Source organism: Palaemon carinicauda, chromosome 17 (assembly GCF_036898095.1).
Source record: "Palaemon carinicauda isolate YSFRI2023 chromosome 17, ASM3689809v2, whole genome shotgun sequence".
NCBI lineage: Eukaryota > Metazoa > Arthropoda > Malacostraca > Decapoda > Palaemonidae > Palaemon > Palaemon carinicauda.
This window is the reverse complement of record NC_090741.1, coordinates 111,259,958-111,281,681: the sequence shown is the minus strand read 5'-3', so window position 1 is coordinate 111,281,681 and position 21,724 is coordinate 111,259,958.

Here is a 21,724-nt window from a genome sequence, read left to right as displayed (position 1 = left end):
TTATATTTAAAGTTTTAGTTATAGTTCAAGTTTTAGTTTTAATTTTAGTTGTAGTTTTAGTTTTAGTTATAGTTATAGTTATAGTTTTACTTTTAGTTATAGTTATTGTTATAGTTATATTTATAGTTTTAGTTTTAGTTATAGTTATAGTTTTAGTTTTAGTTTTAGTTTTAGTTAGAGTTATAGTTTTAGTTATAGTTTTAGTTATAGTTAAGGTTATAGTTTTAGTTTTAGTTTTAGTTTTAATTGTAGTTATAGTTTTAGTTCTAAGTTTAGTTTCACTTCCAGTTTCAGTATTAGTTTAATTTTCAGTTTTAGTTTTAGTTTTAATTTTAGTTATAGTTACAGTTTTATTTATAGTTATAGTTATAGTTATAATTATAGATTTAGTTGTTATTTCAGTTTAAGTTATAGTTATAGTTTTAGTTTTAGTTTTAGTTTTAGTTTTAGTTATAGTTATAGTTATAGTTATAGTTATAGTTATAGTTTTAGTTTTAGTTTCAGTTTTAAATTTTGTTTCAGTTTCAGTTTTGTTTCGTTTTAGTTTTGGTTTTAGTTATAGTTATAGTTATAGTTATAGTTAAAGTTTTAGTGTCAGTTTCAGTTTTAGTGTTAGTTCCTGTTTCAGTTTCAGTTTCAGTTTTAGTTTAAGTTTTAGTTTTAGTTTTTGTTATAGTTATATTTATAGTTATATTTATAATTTTAATTTTTGTTTTAGTTCAAGTTATAGATATGGTTATAGTTATAGTTATAGTTTTAGTTTCAGTTTCAGTTTTAGTTTTATTTTTAGTATTAGTTATAGTTATAGTTTGTTTTAGTTATAGTTATGATTATAGTTATTTGTATAGTTTTAGTTTTAGTTTTTATGTTTTAGGTTTAGTTTTAGTTATAGTTATAGTTTTAGTTTTAGTTTTAGTTTAAGTTATCGTTATATTTATAATAATAGTTATATTTATAGTTTAATTTTAGTTTTAGTTAAAGTTATAGTTATATTTATAGTTTTAGTTTTAAATTCAGTTTCAGTTTCAAGTTCAGTTTCAATTTTAGATTCACTTTCAGTTCCAGTTTCAGTTTTCGTTTCAGTTTTAGTTCTAGTTTTAGTTTTAGCTTTAGTTTCAATTCCAGTTTCAGTTTTAGTTTTAGTTTTAGTTATAGATATAGTTATAGTTTAGTTATAGTTATAGTTTTAGTTTTAGTTATAGTTATAGTTACTGTTATAGTTATAGTTAGAATTATAGTTATAGTTATAGTTTTAGTTCTAGTTTTAATTTAAGTTTCAGTTTCAGTTTAAGTTTTAGTTTCAGTTTCAGTTTCATTAGTAGTTTAAGTTTTAGTTTTAGTTTTAGTTTTAGTTATAGTTATAGTTATTTGTATAGTTATAGTTTTTGTTTAAGTTTCAGTTTCAGCTTTAGTTTTGTTTTCAATTTCAGTTTCAGTTTTAGTTTTAGTTTTAGTTTTAGTTATAGTTTATGTTTCAATTATTGTTATAGTTATAGTTATAGTTTAAGTTTTAGTTTCAGTTTTAGTTTTAGTTATAGTTATAGTTTTAGTTTGTTTCATTTTCAATTACAGTTTTAGTTTTAGTTTTATAGTTATAATTATATTTTTGTTTACGTTTCAGTTTCAGCTTTAGTTTTGTTTTCAGTTTCAGTTTCAGTTATAGTTATAGTTTTAGTTCTAGTTTTAGTTTTAGTTTTAGTTAGAGTTATAGTTAGTTATAATTTTATTTTTAGTTTTAGTTTCAGTTTCAGTGTCAGTTCAAGTTTCAGTTTTAGTTTCAGTTTCAGTTTCAGTTTTAGTTATATTTATAGTTTCAATTATAGGTTTTAGTTTTAGTTTTAGTTTTAGTTATAGATTTAGTTTTAGTTTTAGTTTTAGTTTTAGCTTCAGTTCCAGTTTCAGTTTCAGTTCTAGTTTTAGATTTAGATTTATGTTTAGTTCTAGTTATAGTTATAGTTATAGTTTCAGATATAGTTATAGTTATAGTTATAGTTTTAGTTTTAGTTTTAGTTTTAGTTTTAGTTATAGTTATAGTTTTAGTTTTAGTTTTAGTTTTAGTTTTAGTTAAAGTTATAGTTATAGTTTTAGTTTTAGTATTAATTTTAGTTATATTTATTGTTATAGTTATAGTTTTAGTTTTAGTTCTAGTTTTCGTTATAGTTATAGTTATAGTTATAGTTTTAGGTTTAGTTTTAGTTTTAGTTTTAGTTATAGTTACAGTTTCAGTTTCAGTTTCAATTTTAGTTTTAGTTTCAGTTTAAGTTTTAGTTTTAGTTTTAGTTTTAGTTTTAATTATAGTTATAGTTAGTTATAGTTTTCGTTCAATTTTAGTAATAGTTATAGTTTTAGTTTTAGCCTTAGTTTTAGTTTTAGTTATAGTTATAGTTATAGTTATAGTTTTAGTTTTAGTTATAGTTATAGTTATAGTTATAGTTATGGTTATAGATATAGTTATAATTATAGTTATAGTTTTAGTTTTAGTTTCAGTTTCAGTTTCAGTTTTATTTAAGTTTCAGTTTCAGTTTTGGTTTTAGTGTTAGTTTTAGTTATATTTTGTTTTATTTTCAGTTTTAGTTATAGTTAAAGTTATAGTTATAGTTATAGGTATAGTATTAGTTATAGTTAGAGTTATAGTTACAGTTTTAGTTTTAGTTTTAGTTTTAATTTTAGTTTTAGTTTCAGTGTTAGTTATAGTTATAGTTATAGTTTTACTTTTAGTTATAGTTATAGTGATAGTTATATTTTTAGTTTTAGTTTCAGTTATAGTTTCAGTTATAGTTATAGTTTTAGTTTCAGTTTTAGTTATAGTTAGAGTTATAGTTTTAGTTTTAGTTTTAGTTATAGTTAGAGTTATAGTTTTAGTTTTAGTTTTAGTTGTAGTTTTAGTTTCAGTTTTAATTTTAGTTTCACTTCCAGTTTCAGTTCCAGTTCAATTTTCAGCTTCAGTTTTAGTTTTAAATTAAGTTATAGTTATAGTTTTAGTTATAGTTATAGTTATAGTTATAGTTTTTGTTATAATTTTAGTTTTAGTTTTATTTTTAGTTATATTTATTGTTTTAGTTTTAATTTTAGTTTTAGTTTCAGTTTTATTTTCAGTTTTAGTTTTAGTTTTAGTGTTTAGTTAAAGTTATAGTTACAGTTTTAGTTATAGTTATAGTTTTAGTTTTAGTTTCAGTTTCAGTTTTAGCTTTTGTTTTTTTTTTGTTTTAGTTTAAGTTTTAGTTTTAGTTTTAGTTATAGTTATAGTTTCAGTTATAGTTTTAGGTTTAGTTTTAGTTTTAGTTTTGGTTTTAGTTTTTATTATAATTTTGGTTTCTGTTTCAGTTTTAGTTTAAGTTTCCGTTTCAGTTTCAGTTTTAGTTTTAGTTTTAGTTATATTTATAGTTATAGTAATAGTTTTAGTTTTAGTTTTAGTCTATGTATAGTTATGATTATAGTTATAGTTATTTTTTCAGTTTTAGTTTTAGTTTTAGTTCTAGTTTTATTTATAATTTAGTTTTAGTTTTAGTTTCAAATTCAGTTTCTGTCTTAGTTTTAGTTTTAGTTTTAGTTTTAGTTTTAGTTATAGTTATAGTTGTAGATATAGTAATAGTAATAGATATAGTTATAGTTTTAGTTTTAGTTTCAGTTTCAGTTTCAGTTTTAGTTTCAGTTTTAGTTTTAGTTTTAGTTACAGTTATAGTTATAGTTTCAGTTTCAGTTTTAGTTTTAGTTTCAGTTTTAGTTTTAATTTTAATTATAGTTATAGTTATAGTTATAGTTTTAGTTATAATTATAGTTATAGTTATAGATATAGTTATAGTTATAGTTTTAGTTTTAGTTTCAGTTTCAGTTTCACTTTAAGTTTTTGTTTCAGTTTCAGTTTTAGTTTTAGTTTTAGTTTTAGTTATAGTTTATGTTTTTTTTTAGTTTTAGTTATAGTTAAAGTTATAGTTATAGTTATAGTTATAGTTATAGTTATAGTTATAGTTATAGTTATAGGTATAGTATTAGTTACAGTTATAGTTATAGTTATAGTTATAGTTTTAGTTTTAGTTTTAGTTTTAGTTTAAGTTTTATTTTTAATTTTAGTTTTAGTTTTAGTTTAAGTTTTAGTTATAGTTATAGTTATAGTTTTACTTTTAGTTACAATTATAGTTATAGTTTTATTTATAGTTTTAGTTTTAGTTTTAGTTTCAGTTATAGTTTTATTTTTAGTTATAGTTAGAGTTATAGTTTTAGTTTTAGTTTTAGTTTTAGTTATAGTTATAGTTATAGTTATAGTTTTAGTTTTAGTTTTTTTTAGTTGTAGGTATTGTTTTACTTTCAATCATAGTTTCAGTTTCAGTTTAATTTTCAGTTTTAGTTTTAGTTTTAATTTTAGTTATAGCTATAGTTATTGTTAGAGTTTTAGTTTAGTTGTTATTTTAGTTTTAGTTAAAGTTATAGTTATAGTTATAGTTTTAGTTTTAGTTTCATTTTTAGTTATAGTTATAGTCATAGTTTTAGTTATTATTTTAGTTTTAGTTTTAGTTTTAGTTATATTTATTGTTTTAGTTTTAATTTTGGTTTCAGTTTCAGTTTCAGTTTTAGTTCTAGTTTTAGTGTTTAGTTATAGTCATAGTTATACTTTTAGTTATAGTTATAGTTATAGTTTTAGTTTTATTTTTAGTTTTAGTTTTAGTTTCAGTTTCAGTTTAATTTTTGTTTTAGTTTTGGTTTTAGTTATAGTTTTCGTTTTAGTTTCAGTTTTAGTTATAGTTATAGTTATATTTATAGTTATAGTTTCAGTGTCAGTTTCAGTTTTAGTGTTAGTTTCTGTTTCAGTTTCAGTTTCAGTTTTAATTTAAGTTTTAGTTTCAGTTTTTGTCATAGTTATATATATATAGTTTATAGTTATAATTTTAGATTTAATTTTAGTTATACATATGGTTATAGTTATAATTATAGTTTTAGCCTCAGTTTCTGTTTTAGTTTTAGTTTTAGTTTTAGTTATAGTCATAGTTTGTTTTAGTTATAGTTATAGTTATCTGTATAGTTTTAGTTTTAGTTTTAGTTTCAGGTTTAGTTTTAGTTATAGTTATAGTTTTAGTTTTAGTTTTAGTTATAGTTATATTTATAGTTATAGTTATAGTTTCAGTTTCAGTTTCAGTTTCAGTTTTAGTTTTTGTTTTAGTTTTATTTATAATTATAGTTATAGTTATAGTTTTAGTTTTAATTTTAGTTTTAGTTTCAGTTTTAGTTATAGTTATAGTTATAGGTATAGATTTAGTTTCAGTTTCAGTTTTTTTAGTTTTATTTATAGTTATAGTTATAGTTATAGTTATAGTTATAGTTATAGTTTTAGTCTTAATTTTAGTTTTAGTTTTAGTTATAAATATGGTTTTAGTTATAGTTTTAGGTTTAGTTTTAGTTTCAGTTTTGGTTTTAGTTTTAATTATAGTTTTAGTTTCAGTTTCAGTTTTAGTTTTAGTTTCAGTTAAAGTTTCAGTTTTAGTTTTAGTTTTAGTTTAGTTTTAGTTATATTTATAGTTATAGTTAGAGTTTCAGTTTTAATTTTAGTTTTAGTTATATTTTAGTTTTAGTTTTAGCTTTAGCTTTAGTTTTAGTTTCAGTTTCAAATTCAGTTTTTGTTTTAGTTTCAGTTTCAGTTTAATTTTTGTTTTAGTTTTGGTTTTAGTTTTAGTTTTAGTTTTAGTTTTAGTTTTAGATATAGTTATAGTTATAGTTGTAGTTTTAGTGTCAGTTTCAGTTTTAGTGTTAGTTTCTGTTTCAGTTTCAGTTTCAGTTTTAGTTTAAGTTTTAGTTTCAGTTTTTGTTATAGTTATATTTATAGTTTTAGTTTTAATTTTAGTTTCAGTTTTAGTTTTAGTTTTAGTTTTAGTTTTATTTACTTATAGTTTTGATTTTAGTTTTAGATTTAGTTTTAGTTTTAGTTTCAGTTTCAGTTTTAGTTATAGTTTTAGTTTTTGTTATAGTTATAGTTATAGTTATGGTTATAGTAATAGTTATAGTTTTAGTTTCAGTTTCAGTTTTAGTTTTAGTTTCAGTTTTATTTATAGTAATAGTTATAGTTATAGTTTTAGTTTTAATTTTAGTTTTAGTTTTAGTTTTAGTTATAGTTATGGTTATAGTTATAGCTATAGTTCCAGTTTTAGTTTTAGTTTTAGTTTTAGTTATAATTTAGTTTTAGTTTTAGCTTTAGCTTTAGTTTTAGTTTCAGTTTCAATTTCAGTTTCTGTTTTTGTTTTAGTTTTAATTTTATTTATAGTTAGAGTCATAGTTTGAGTTTTAGTTATAGTTATAGTTCTAGTTTTAATTTTAGTTTTAGTTATAGTTATAATTTTAGTTTTAATTTTAGTTTAAGTTTTAGTTTTAGTTTTAGTTATAGTTTTAGTTATAGTTTTAGGTTTAGTTTTAGTTTTAGTTATGGTTTTAGTTTTAATTATAGTTTTAGTTTCAGTTTCAGTTTCAGTTTTAGTTTCAGTTAAAGTTTCAGTTTTAGTCATAGTTTTAGTTTTAGTTTTTAGTTTTAGTATAAGTTATATTTATAGTTATAGTTAGAGTTTTAGTTTTAGTTTTAGTTTTAGTTTTAGTTATAGTTATGGTTATAGTTATAGCTATAGTTCCAGTTTTAGTTTTAGTTTTAGTTTTTGTTATAATTTTGTTTTAGTTTTAGCTTTAGCTTTAGTTTTAGTTTCAGTTTCAATTTCAGTTTCTGTTTTTGTTTTAGTTTCAGTTTTATTTATAGTTATAGTCATAGTTTTAGTTTTAGTTATAGTTATAGTTAGTTATAGTAATAGTTATAGCTATAGTTTTAGATTTACTTTAGTTTTAGTTTCAGTTTCAGTTTTAGTTTCAGTTTTAGATTTAGTTTTAGTTTTTGTTACAGTTATAGTTATAGTTATAGTTATAGTTATAGTTTCAGTTTCAGTTTTAGTTTTGTTTTTAGTTTTAGTTTTAGTTTTAGTTTTAGTATAGTTATAGTTATAGTTTTAGTTTTAGTTATAGTTATAGTTTTAGTTATTGTTATAGATATAGTTATAGTTATAGTTTTAATTTTTGTTTAAATTTCAGTTTCAGTTTTAGTTTTAGTTTCAGTTACAGTTTCAGTTTTAGTTTTAGTTTTAGTTTTAGTTTATGATTTATTTTTAGTTTTAGTTATAGTTAAAGTTATAGTTATAGTTATAGTTATATATATAGTATTAGTTACAGTTATAGTTATTTTTATAGTTATAGTTATAGTTATATTTATACTTTTAGTTTTAGTTTTAGTTATAATTATAGTTTTAGTTTTAGTTTTAATTATAGTTAGAGTTAGAGTTTTAGTTTTAGTTTTAGTTATAGTTATAGTTATAGTTATACTTATAGATTTAGTTTTAGTTTTAGTTGTAGTTATAGTTTCAGTTTTAATTTTAGTTTCACTTTCAGTTTCAGTTTCAGTTTAATTTTAAGTTTTAGTTTTAGTTTAAATTTTAGTTAGAGTTATAGTTCTAGTTATAGTTATACTTATAGTTATAGTTATAGTTTTAGTTTTTATTTTAGTTTTAGTTATAGTTATAGTTATAGTTATAGTTATAGTTATAGTTTTAGTTCTAGTTTCAGTTTCAGTTATTGATATAGTTATAGTTTTAGTTATAATCTTAGTTCTAGTTTTAGTTTTAGTTATATTTATTGTTTTAGTTTTAATTTTAGTTTCAGTTTCATTTTCAGTTTTAGTTTTAGTTTTAGTGTTTAGTTATAGTTATAGTTATAGTTATAATTTTAGTTATAGTTATAGTTATAGTTTTAGTTTTAGTTTTAGTTTCAGTTTAATTTTTGATTTAGTTTTTGTTTTAGTTATAGGTTTAGTTTTAGTTTTAGTTTTAGTTTTAGTTATAGTTTAATTATAGTTATAGTTATAATTTTAGTGTCAGTTTCAGTTTTAGTGTTAGTTTCTGTTTCAGTTTCAGTTTCAGTTTTAGTTTAAGTTTTAGTTTTAGTTTTTTTATAGTTTTTTATAGTTATATATATAGTTATAGTTATAATTTTAGATTTAATTTTAGTTATGGGTATGGTTATAGTCATAATTATAGTTTTAGTTTCAGTTTCCCTTTTAGTTTTAGTTTTAGTTTTAGTTATAGTTATAGTTTGTTTTAGTTATAGTTATAGTTATAGTTATTTGTATAGTTTTAGTTTTGGTTTTAGTTTCAGGTTTAGTTTTATTTTCAGGTTTCATTTTAGGTATAGTTATAGTTTTAGTTTTAGTTTTAGTTATAGTTATAGTTATAGTTATAGTTATAGTTATAGTTTTAGTTTCAGTTTTAGGTTCAATTTTAGTTTTAGTTTGAGTTTTAGTTATGGTTATAGTTATAGTTATAGTTATAGATTTAGTTTCAGTTTCAGCTTTTTTTTAGTTTTTGTTTTATTTATAGTTATAGTTATAGTTATAGTTATAGGTATAGTTTCAGTCTTAATTTTAGTTTTAGTTTTAGTTATAAATATGGTTTTAGTTATAGTTTTAGGTTTAGTTTTAGTTTCAGTTTTGGTTTTAGTTTTAATTATAGTTTTAGTTCAGTTTCAGTTTTAGTTTTAGTTTCAGTTATAGTTTATGTTTTATTTTTAGTTTTAGTTATAGTTAAAGTTATAGTTATAGTTATAGTTATAGATATAGTATTAGTTATAGTTATAGTTATAGTTATAGTTTTAGTTTTAGTTTTAGTTTTAGTTTAGGTTTTAGTTATAATTTTAGTTTTAGTTTTAGTTTAAGTTATACCTATAGTCATAGTTTTATTTTTAGTTATAGTTATAGTTATAGTTATATTAATAATTTTAGTTTTAGTTTCAGTTATAGTTATAGTTTCAGTTTTAGTTTTAGTTATAGTTAGAGTTAGAGTTTTAGTTATAGTTATAGTTATAGTTTTAGTTTTAGTTTTAGTTGTAGTTATAGTTTTGGTTTTAATTTTAGTTTCACTATCAGTTTCAGTTTCAGTTTAATTTTCAGTTTTAGTTTTAGTTTTAATTTTAGTTTTAATTTTAGTTATAGTTATAGTCTTAGTTATAGTTATATTTATAGTTATAGTTTTAGTTGTTATTTTAGTTTTAGTTATAGTTAATGTTATAGTTATAGTTATAGTTTTAGTTTTGGTTTCAGTTTCAGTTATAGTTATAGTTATAGTTTTAGTTATAATTTTAGTTTTAGTTTTAGTTTTAGTTATATTTATTGTTTTAGTTTTAATTTTAGTTTTAGTTTCAGTTTCATTTCCAGTTTTAGTTTTAATTTTAGTGTTTAGTTATAGTTATAGTTATAGTTATAGTTATAGTTTTAGTTATAGTTATAGTTTTAGTTTTAGTTTTAGTTTTAGTTTATGTTTCATTTTAATTTTTGTTTTAGTTTTTGTTTTAGTTATAGTTTTAGTTTTAGTTATAGTTATAGTTATAGTTATAGTTATAGTTATAGTTTTAGTGTCAGTTTCAGATTTAGTGTTAGTTTCTGTTTCAGTTTCAGTTTCAGTTTTAGTTTAAGTTTTAGTTTTAATTTGTGTTATAGTGATATTTATAGTTATTGTTATAATTTTAGTTTCAGTTTTAGTTTTAGTTTTAGTTATAGATATGGTTATAGATATAATTATAGTTTTAGTTTCAGTTTCTGCTTTAGTTTTAGTTTTAGTTTTAGTTATAGTTATAGTTTGTTTTAGTTATAGTTTTAGTTTTAGTTTTAGGTTTAGTTTTAGTTATAGTTATAGTTTTAGTTTTAGTTTTAGTTTTAGTTATAGTTATAGTTATCGTTTTAGTTTTAGTTTCAGTTTCAGTTTCAATTTCAGCTTCAGTTTTAGATTCAGTTTCAGTTCCAGTTTCATTTTTAGTTTCAGTTTTAGTTTTAGTTTTAGTTATAGTTTTAGTTTTAACTATATTTATAGTTATAGTTTTAGGTTTAGTTTTAGTTTTAGTTTCACTTTTAGGTTCAGTTTCAGTTTCAGTTCCAGATTCAGTTTCAGTTTTCGTTTAATTTCTAGTTTTGGTGTTAGTTATAGTTATAGTTATAGTTTTAGTTTCAGTTATAGTTATAGTAATAGTTATGGTTATAGTTTTAGTTTTATTTTCAGTTTTAGTTTTAGCTATAAATTTAGTTTCAGTTTCATTTTCTGTTTCAGTTTTAGTTTTAGTTTTAGTTTTATTTACATATAGTTTTGGTTTTAGTTTTAGTTTTAGTTTTAGTTTTAGTTACAGTTTTAGTTTTAGTTTTAGTTTTAGTTTCAGTTTTAGTTATAGTTTTAGTTTTAGTTACAGTTATGGTTATAATTAGAGTTAAAGATATTGTTATTGTTATAGTTTTAATTTCAGTTTCTGTTTTAGTTTTAGTTTTAGTTTTATTTATAGTTATAGTTATAGTTTTAGCTTTAATTTTAGTTCTAGTTTTAGTTCTAGTTATAGTTATAGTTCTAGTTTTACTTTTACTTTTAGTTTAAGTTATAGTTATAGTTATAGTTATAGTTATAGTTTTAGTTTCAGTTTCAGTTTTAGTTTTAGTTTTAGTTTTATTTATAGTTATAGTTATAGTTATAGTTTTAGTTTTAATTTTAGTTTTGGTTTCAGTTTTGATTATAGTTTTAATTTCAGTTTCAGTTTTAGTTTTCATTTCAGTTTCAGTTTCAATTATAGTTTTAGTTATAGTTATAGTTATAGTTATAGTTATAGTAATAGTTATAATTATAGTTATAGTTTTAGTTTCAGTTTCAGTTCCAGTTTTAGTTTCAGTTTTAGTTTTAGTTACAGTTATAGTTATTATAGTTATAGTTATAGTTATAGTTTCAGTTTCAGTTTTAGTTTTAGTTTTAGTTTTAGTTTTAGTTTTAGTTATAGTTTTAGTTGTAGTTATAGTTATAGTTATAGTTATAGATATAGTTATGGTTATAGTTTTAGTTTTAGTTTCAGTTTCAGTTTCAGTTTCAGTTTTAGTTTTAGTTTCAGTTTCAGTTTTAGTTTTAGTTTTTGTTTCAGTTATAGTTTGTTTTATTTTTAGTTTTAGTTATAGTTAAAGTTATAGTTATAGTTATAGGTATAGTATTAATTACAGTTATAGCTATAGTTATAGTTTTAGTTTTAGTATAAGTTTTAGTTTTAAATTTAGTTTTAGTTTTAGTTGAAGAGTTAGTTATAGTTATAGTTATAGTTTTACTTTTAGTTATAGTTATAGTTATATTTATAGTTTTAGTTTTAGTTTTAGTTTTAGTTTATGTTATAGTTTTAGTTTTAGTTTTTGTTATAGTTAGAGTTATAGTTTTAGTTTTAGTTTTAGTTGTAGTTATAGTTATAGTTTTAGTTTTAGTTTTAGTTTTAGTTGTAGTTATAGTTTTACTTTTAATTTTATTTTCACTTTAAGTTTCAATTTCAGTTCAATTTTCAGTTTTAGTTTTAGTTTTAATTTTAGTTTTAGTTTTAGTTTAAGAGTTAGTTATAGTTATAGTTATAGTTTTACTTTTAGTTATAGTTATAGTTATATTTATAGTTTTAGTTTTAGTTTAAGTTTAGTTTTAGTTTAAGTTATAGTTTTATTTTTAGTTTTAGTTATTGTTAGAGTTATAGTTTTAGTTTAAGTTATAGTTATAGTTTTAGTTATACTTATAGTTATAGTTATAGTTTTAGTTTTAGTTATTATTTTAGTTTTAGTTATAGTTATAGTTATAGTTATAGTTATAGTTTTAGTTTCATTTTCAGATATAGTTATAGTTGTAGTTTCAGTCATAATTTTAGTTTTAGTTTTAGTTTTAGTTATATTGATTGTTTTAGTTTTAATTTTAGTTTCAGTTTCAGTTTTATTTTCAGTTTTTGTTTTAGTTTTAGTGTTTTGTTATAGTTATAGTTATAGTTATAGTTTTAGTTATAGTTATAGTTATAGTTTCAGTTTTAGTTTTAGTTTTAGTTTTAGTTTCAGTTTCAGTTTAATTATTTTTTAGTTTTGGTTTTAGTTTTAGTTTTAGTTTTAGTTTTAGATATAGTTATAGTTATAATTACAGTTTTAGTGTCAGTTTCAGTTTTAGTGTTAGTTTCTGTTTCAGTTTCAGTTTCAGTTTTAGTTTAAGTTTTAGTTTTAGTTTTTGTTATAGTTATATTTATAGTTATAGTTATAAATTTAGTTTTAGTTTTAGCTTTAGTTATAGAAATGGTTATAGTTATAATTATAGATTTTGTTTCAGTTTTAGTTTTAGTTTTAGTTTTAGTTTTTGTTTCAGTTTTAGTTTTAGTTTTAGTTTTATTTACTTATAGTTTTGGTTTTAGTTTTAGATTTAGTTTCAGTTTTAGTTTCAGTTTCAGTTTTAGTTATAGTTTCAGTTTTAGTTATAGTTATAGTTATAGTTATGGTTATAGTTAGAGTTATAGTTTTAGTTTCAGTTTCAGTTTCAGTTTTAGTTTTATTTATAGTTATAGTTACAGTTATAGTTATAGTTTTCGTCTTAATTTTAGTTTTAGTTTTAGTTTTAGTTATAGTTATAGATTTAGTTTTAATTTTAGTTTTAGTTTTAGTTTTAGTTTTAGTTTTAGTTATAGTTATAGTTTTGGTTATAGTTTTAGGTTTAGTTTTAGTTTTAGTTATGGTTTTAGTTTTAATTATAGTTTTAGTTTCAGTTTCAGTTTCAGTTTTAGTTTCAGTTAAAGTTTCAGTTTTAGTTATAGTTTTAGTTTTAGTTTTTAGTTTTAGTATTCGATATATTTATAGTTATAGTTAGAGTTTTAGTTTTAGTTTTAGTTTCAGTTTTAGTTTTAGTTACAGTTATGGTTATAGTTATAGCTATAGTTTCAGTTTTAGTTTTAGTTTTAGTTATAATTTAGTTCTAGTTTTAGCTTTAGCTTTAGTTTTAGTTTCAGTTTCAAATTCATTTTCTATTTTAGTTTTAGTTTTAGTTTTAGTTTTTTTCATAGTTATAGTTTTAGTTTTAGTTATAGTTATAGTTATAGTTATAGTAATAGTTATAGTTATAGTTTTAGTTTTACTTCAGTTTCAGTTTCAGTTTCAGTTTTAGTTTCAGTTTTAGTTTTAGTTTTAGTTTTAGTTACAGTTATAGTTATAGTTATAGTTATAGTTTCAGTTTCAGTTTTAGTTTTAGTTTTAGTTTTAGTTATAGTTATAGTTATAGTTTTAGTTTTAGTTATAGTTATAGTTATAGTTATAGTTATAGTCCTAGTTATAGATATAGTTATAGTTATAGTTTTTGTTTTAGTTTCAGTTTCAGTTTCAGTTTTAGTTTTAGTTCCAGTTTCAGTTTCAGTTTTAGTTTTAGTTTTAGTTTTAGTTTATGTTTTATTTTTAGTTTTAGTTATAGTTAAAGTTATATTTATAGTTATAGTTATAAATATAGTATTAGTTACAGTTATAGTTATTTTCATAGTTATAGTTTTAGTTTCAGTTTTAGTTTTAGTTTAAGTTTTAATTTTAATTTTATTTTTAGTTTTAGTTTTAGTTATAGTTATAGCTATAGTTTTACTTTTAGTTATAGTTATAGTTATAGTTATATTTATACTTTCAGTTTTAGTTTTAGTTATAATTATAGTTTTAGTTTTAGTTTTAGTTATAGTTAGAGTTATAGTTTTAGTTTTAGTTTTAGTTATAGTTATAGTTATAGTTATAGTTATAGTTATAGATTTAGTTTTAGTTTTAGTTTTAGTTATAATTTTAGTTTTAATTTTAGTTTAACTTTCAGTTTCAGTTTCAGTTTAATTTTCAGTTTTAGTTTTAGTTTAAATTTTAGTTATAGTTATAGTTTTAGTTATAGTTATATTTATAGTTATAGTTATAGTTTTAGTTTTTATTTTAGTTTTAGTTATAGTTATAGTTATAGTTATAGTTTTAGTTTTAGTTTCAGTTTCAGTTATAGTTATAGTTTTAGTTATAATTATAGTTTTAGTTTTAGTTTTAGTTATATTCATTGTTTTAGTTTTAATTTTAGTTTCAGTTTCATTTTCAGTTTTAGTTTTAGTTTTAGTGTTTAGTTATAGTTATAGTTATAGTTATAATTTTAGTTATAGTTATAGTTATAGTTTTAGTTTTAGTTTTAGTTTCAGTTTCACTTTAATTTTTGTTTTAGATTTTGTTTTAGTTATAGGTTTAGTTTTAGTTTTAGTTTTATTTTTAGTTTTAGTTATAGTTATAGTTATAGTTATAGTTATAGTGTCAGTTTCAATTTTTAGTGTTAGTTCCTGTTTCAGTTTCAGTTTCAGTTTTAGTTTAAGTTTTAGTTTTAGTTTTTGTTATAGTTATATTTATAGTTATTGTTATAATTTCAGTTTTAGTTTTAGTTTCAGTTTTAGTTATAGATATGGTTATAGTTATAATTATAGTTTTAGTTTCAGTTTCTGCTTTAGTTTTAGTTTAAGTTTTAGTTATAGTTATAGTTTGTTTTAGTTATAGTTATAGTTATAGTTATTTGAATAGTTTTAGTTTTAGTTTTAGTTTTAGATTTAGTTTTAGTTATAGTTATAGTTTTAGTTTTAGTTTTAGTTATAGTTGTAGTTATTGTTTTAGTTTTAGTTTCAGTTTCAGTATCAAGTTCAGTTTCAGTTTTAGATTCAGTTCTAGTTCCAGTTTCAGTTTTAGTTTCAGTTTTAGTTCTAGTTTTAGTTTTAGTTTTAGTTATAGTTTTAGTTTTAATTATATTTATAGCTATAGTTTTAGTTTTAGTTTTAGTTTCAGTTTCACTTTTAGCTTCAGTTTCAGTTTCAGTTTCAGCTTCAGTTTGCGTTTCTGTTTAAGTTCTAGTTTTAGTGTTAGTTATAGTTATAGTTATAGTTTTAGTTTCAGTTATAGTTATAGTAATAGTTATAGTTATAGTTATAGTTATAGTTTTAGTTTTAGTTTTAGTTTTAGATATAGTTTTAGTTTCAGTTTCAGTTTTAGTTTTAGTTTTAGTTTTAGTTTTATATACTTATAGTTTTGGTTTTAGTTTCAGTTTTAGTTTTAGTTTCAGTTTCAGTTTTAGTTTTAGTTTTAGTTTTAGTTTCAGTTTTAGTTATAGTTTTAGTTTTAGTTATAGTTATTGTTATTGTTATAGTGTAAGTTATCGTTATAGTTATATTTTCAGTTTCAGTTTCAGTTTTAGTTTTAGTTTTAGTTTTATTTATAGTTATAGTTACAGTTATAGTTTTAGTTTTAATTTTAGTTTTAGTTTTAGTTTTAATTATAGTTATAGTTATAGTTTTACTTTTAGTTTTAGTTATAGTTATAGTTATAGTAATAGTTATAATTATAGTTTTAGTTTTAGTTTTAGTTTCAGTTTCAGTTTCAGTTTTAGTTTCAGTTTTATTTTTAGTTATAGTTACAGTTATAGTTATAGTTTCAGTTTCAGTTTTAGTTCTAGTTTTAGTTTTAGTTTTAGTTTTAGTTTTAATTTTAGTTTTAGTTATAGTTATAGTTATAGTTATAGTTATAGTTGTAGTTTTAGTTTTAGTTATAGTTATAGTTATAGATATGTTATAGTTATAGTTTCAGTTTCAGTTTCAGTTTTAGTTTTAGTTTCAGATACAGTTTTAGTTTTAATTTTAGTTTTAGTTATAGTTTATGTTTTATTTTTAGTTTCAGTTATAGTTAAAGTTATAGTTATAGTTATAGATATAGGTAATATATTAGTTACAGTTATAGTTTTAGTTATAGTTTTTGTTTTAGTTTTAGTTTAAGTTTTAGTTTTAATTTAAGTTTAATTTTAGTTTAATTTTAGTTTTAGTTATAGTTATAGTTATAGTTTCACTTTTAGTTATAGTTATTGTTATAGTTATATTTATAGTTTTAGTTTTAGTTTTAGTTTTAGTTATAGTTATAGTTTTAGTTTAAGTTTTAGTTTTAGTTTTAGTTAGAGTTTTAGTTTTTGTTTTAGTTTTAGTTATAGTTATAATTTAAGTTTTAGTTTTAGTTTTAGTTTTAGGTATAGTTTCAGTTTTAATTTTAGTTTCACTTTCAGTTTCAGTTTCAGTTTAATTTTCAGTTTTAGTTTTAATTTTAATTTTAGTTATAGTTATAGTTTTATTTATATTTTTAGTTATAGTTATAGTTATAGTTTTAGTCGTTATTTCAGTTTTAGTTATAGTTATAGTTAAAGTTATAGTTATATTTATTGTTATAGGTATAGTATTAGGTACAGTTATAGTTATAGTTATAGTTTTAGTTTTAGTTTTAGTTTAAGGGGACCGTCCGCCATGGGGTATTGACATAACAACATTCAGAAATCAAAAATTGTTTTATTGCTTCTATGTATGTGTAAACATATCGTACATACTCCCCAGAAGTTTCAGACAATTATTTTTACAAATAACGAAGAGGTTTTTGTCACGTGACTCACCCCCTTGACTGAATTTGTGGGTGATCGACCTGCAGTAGGTGTCTCGCCTACACGCTCTAGTAGTGTCCAGATGTGCATTGCTGTAGCTCTACTCCTTCCCCGATTTCTGAGACGCGTCGGGGTCGAGCGCAACCAAGTTTACCCTTCTAAGGTAATTTGCATAATTATCAAAGTTATTACGTATTATGAAATTGTCGTAGAATGGTGCAACTTGTATAGGTTATCAGTTGTGGAAAGTCTTGGTGGATTGTTTGGCTACCATGTGCATGATTTTTTTTTTAGTTAAGATGTCATTCATCACCACGAGGACCATTTTACCGCGAGTGCCCCTTTTTCATTTTTTTTTCATTTTTTTGCCAAGTAATTTTTCCGTAAAATATTGCCAAATAGTGTCGTAAAACTTTTGCTTTTTTAGTGTTGGAAAGTGTGTCTAGATGATCTGGCTACCCATGCGTGACTTTGTTTTTGTCAGATACGACGTAGTTATTGGTATATGGGGTATTTATCTGCGTTGCCAATTCCTGTTTTTTTTTAATATTTGTAAAAATTTACTACGTAGTAAGAAATTGCCGTATATTATTGATTTTTTTTTCATATTTATTTGTTAGCAAGTGTGCCTTGATGGTTGGGCTAACACGTGCATGTCCTTTTTTTTATCTGAGATGCCGTATATTGGAATTTGGCCATTTTTCCGCGAGTGCCCCTTTTTATTTGTTTTGCATTTTTTGCTTAGTCATGTTACCGTAAGGAATTGGCAAGTAGTGTCGCAAAACTTATATTTTTATAGTGTTGGAAAGTGTTTCTAGATGATCTGGCTACCCATGCCTATCTATATTTTTTAGCCAGATATGGCGTATATATAGGTATGTGTTCAATTTTCCTGTGATTGCCATTTTTTCGTTTTTTCCCATTTCTTTCAAAATTACCACGTACTAAGGAACTATCACAGAGTAATGATTAATTTACATGTTTATTTGTCGGAAAATGTTCCTTGATGGTTTGCCTAGCACGTGGCTGAAATTTTTTTTTTCTGAATTGCCGTATATTAGAATGTTGGCCATTTTTCCGCGAGTGCCTTTTTTATTTGTTTTGCATTTTTTTGCTTAGTCATGTTACCCCAAGGAATTGGCAAGTAGTGTCGCAAAACTTATATTTTTATAGTGTTGGAAAGTGTTTCTAGATGATCTGGCTACCCATGCCTATCTTTTTTTTTAGCCAGATATGGCGTATATATAGGTATGTGTTCGATTTTCCTGCGATTGCCACTTTTTCGTTTTTTCTCATTTCTTTCAAAATTACTACGTACTAAGGAACTATCACAGAGTAATGATTCATTTAGATGTTTATTTGTCGGAAAATTTTGTTTACTTCTTTTTTGATTGAATATCATCAAATTTTTTGAGCTAAAATATTATGTTGTTTTACATTTTTTTTCGATTTTATTTCCCTTCAAAAAATTTTTTTTGGGTCAGAATTCTAATTTTATAGTCGTAAAATAATTGACAATCATCCAGCAATCCACCATACAATTTTTATGCATATCCAAGAATAATTAGATTAGTTAATAACACCTTGAAATTGACATACCCTTCCTGCATTTCAGGTGACAGATTAGGGAGTCTAAGTCAGTGTGGTTGGCGGCCATTTTGTGGACATATCCGAAGCGTAAGTTGCCCTATCTTTATATATTCTTGTTCCCTATGGAATTTGTGATATTTTGGTATATTTTTACCTGCATAAATATCATATTATATATTAAATATATGTATTTTTTCACGAAATGTCTAAGTACTCAAAAAAGGACCTTTAGATATGGCCCCTGATATAAATGTAATTTACAAAATAATGAAGATTTTTTTACATATTTCTATTTTAGGATAACATATGTTTATTCCCTAAAAAAAATTAGCCACTTCCTATTTCATTTGGGTACCCAAAAAAATTCATGAAATTTAGACAAATTTTTTTGGCCAAAAAAAGTTACCCTTTTTTCTCATTTCAGATCTTCACCTCCATGGGTCTGACTTCATCCAAAATACATCAAGATGTGTCCTAAACATTCAAGAATCAATTCCTAAAAGGATTTGTGTATATATGTATAAATTTTTTTTTATGAATTTTTATGTAAGGGTCTTTTATTTTTCTACTTAATTTTTTAAAATATTTATAATAAATAGTTTTTCAGCAGATGAGTAGTATTTATCTTTACAGTAGTTTTAACCCTGGATAGGTACGGTGGGTCGTTTGCGACCCCGAGCGTCAAAAAAAAACAGGTTTTTCTCACGTGACTCACCCCTGTGACTGAATTTGTGGGTGATCGACCTGCAGGAGGTGTCTCCCCTACACGCTCTAGTAGTGTCCAGATGTGCATTACTGTAGCTGTACTCCTTCCCCGATTTCTGAGACGCATCGGGGTCGTTCGCGTCCGAGTTTACCCTTCTGAGGTAGTTTGCATAATTATCAAAGTTATTACGTATTATGAAATTGTCGTAGAATGGTGCAACTTGTATAGGTTATCAGTTGTGGAAAGTCTTGGTGGATTGTTTGGCTACCATGTGCATGTTTTTTTTTCTAGTTAAAATGTCGTTCATCACCACGAGGACCATTTTACCGCGAGTGCCCCTTTTTCATTTTTTTTCATTTTTTTGCCAAGTCATTTTTCCGTAAGATATTGCCAAATAGTGTCGTAAAACTTTTGCTTGTTTAGTGTTGGAAAGTGTGTCTAGATGATCTGGCTACCCATGCATGACTTTGTTTTTGTCAGATACGACGTAGTTATTGGTATATTGGGTATTTAACTGCGGTTACCAATTTCTGTTTTTTTTTCAATATTTGTAAAAATTACTACGTAGTAAGGAATTGCCGTATATTATTCATTTTTTTTCATGTTTATGTGTTAGAAAGTGTGCCTTGATGGTTGGGCTAACACGTGCATGTCTTTTTTTTTATCTGAGATGTCGTATATTAGAATGTCGGGCATTTTACCGCGAGTGTCCCTTTTCAATTTTTTTAAATTTTTTTGCCAAGTCATTTTTCCGTAAGATATTGCGAAATAGTGTCGTAAAACTTTTGCTTTTTTAATGTTGGAAAGTGTGTCTAGATGATCTGGCTACCCATGCGTGATTTTGTTTTTGTCAGATACGACGTAGTTATTGGTATATTGGGTATTTAACTGCGGTTGCCAATTTCTGTTTTTTTTTCAATATTTGTAAAAATTTACTACGTAGTAAGGAATTGCCGTATATTATTGATTTTTTTTTCATGTTTATGTGTTAGAAAGTGTGCCTTGATGGTTGGGCTAACACGTGCATGTCTTTTTTTTTTATCTGAGATGCCGTATATTAGAATGTTGGCCATTTTTCCGCGAGTGCCCCTTTTTATTTGTTTTGCATTTTTTTGCTTAGTCATGTTACCGTAAGGAATTGGCAAGTAGTGTCGCAAAACTTATATTTTTATAGTGTTGGAAAGTGTTTCTAGATGATCTGGCTACCCATGCCTATTTTTTTTTTAGCCAGATATGGCGTATATATAAGTATGTGTTCGATTTTCCTGTGATTGCCATTTTTTCGTTTTTTTCCCATTTCTTTCAAAATTACTACGTACTAAGGAACTATCACAGAGTAATATTTCATTTATATGTTTATTTGTCGGAAAATATGCCTTGATGGTTTGCCTAGCACGTGGCTGAAATTTTTTTTTTCTGAAATGCCGTATATTAGAATGGCCATTTTTCCACGAGTGCCCCTTTTTATTTGTTTTGCATTTTTTTGCTTAGTCATGTTACCGTAAGGAATTGGCAAGTAGTGTCGCAAAACTTATATTTTTATAGTGTTGGAAAGTGTTTCTAGATGATCTGGCTACCCATGCCTATCTTTTTTTTAGCCAGATATGGCGTATATATAGGTATGTGTTCGATTTTCCGGTGATTGCCATTTTTTCGTTTTTTCCCCATTCTTTCAAAATTACTACGTACTAAGGAACTATCACAGAGTAATGATTCCTCTAGATGTTTATTTGTCGGAAAATTTTGTTTACTTTTTTTTTGATTGAATATCATCAAATTTTTTTAGCTAAAATATTGTTTTACATTTTTTTTTTCGATTTTATTTCCCTTCAAAAAAAATTTTTTTGGTCAGAATTTTAATTTTATAGTCGTTAAATAATCGACAATTATCCAGCAACCCACCATACAATTTTTATGCATATCCAATAATAATTAGATTAGTAAATAACACCTTGAAATTGACATACCCTTCCTACATTTCAAGTGGCAGATTAGGGAGTCTGAGTCAGTGTGGTTGGCGGCCATTTTGTGGACATATCCGAAGCGTAAGCTGCCCTATCTATATATATTCTTGTTCCCTATAGAATTTGTGATATTTTGGTATATTTTTACCTGCATAAATATCATATTATATATTAAATATATGTATTTTTTTACGAAATTTCCAAGTACTCAAAAAATTACCTTTAGATATGGCCCCTGATATAAGTGTAATTTACAAAATAATGAAGATTTTTTTACATATTTCTATTTTAGGATAACATATGTTTATTCCCTAAAAAAATTAGCCACTTCCTATTTCATTTGGGTACCCAAAAAAATTCATGAAATTTGGACAATTTTTTTTGGCCAAAAAAAGTTACCCTTTTTTTCTCATTTCACATCTTCACCTCCATGGGTCTGACTTCATCCAAAATACATCAAGATGTGTCCTAAACATTCAAGAATCAATTCCTAAAAGGATTTGTGTATATATGTATAAACTTTTTTTTTATGAATTTTTATGTCAGGTCTTTTTTTTTTCTACTTAATTTTTTAAAATATTTATAATAAATAGTTTTTCTGCAGATGAGTAGTATTTATCTTTACAGTTGTTTTAAGCATTCATTGAAGTTTTTTTTGGCAAAAGAAAAAAGGAGGTTACTGCAAAAACTGATTTTTCAAGAATTTTTTTTGGCGTCGGGGTCGTTCGCGTCCGAGTATACCCTTAAAGGGGTGTCCGAGGACCGTACCTATCCAGGGTTAAGCATTCATTGAACTTTTTTTGGGCAAAAAAAAGGAGGTTACTGCAAAAACAGATTTTTCAAGAATTTTTTTTGCATCGGGGTCGCGCGCGACCGAGTATACCCTTAAAGGGGTGTCCGAGGAGCGCACCTATCCAGGGTTAAATGATGACGTCATCCTTACTGTGTCGTCTGCATGACTTAGTTTGACAAAATTGTCATTGTGTGTTAATTTTGCATATATATAGCGATTTTTCACTTATATTTCGATCTATCGTACGTCTGGCAGAAATGGAAGGCATTGGTAGAGTGTAGATGAACGAAGTCTACTCCTACAATAACAGAAGCCAAAGTTGCCAAAGATGTATAGAAGTTATAATGTATGCGTTTGTTTACTTGAAGTTCGTATGTACATTGTGTTTCCACAACGC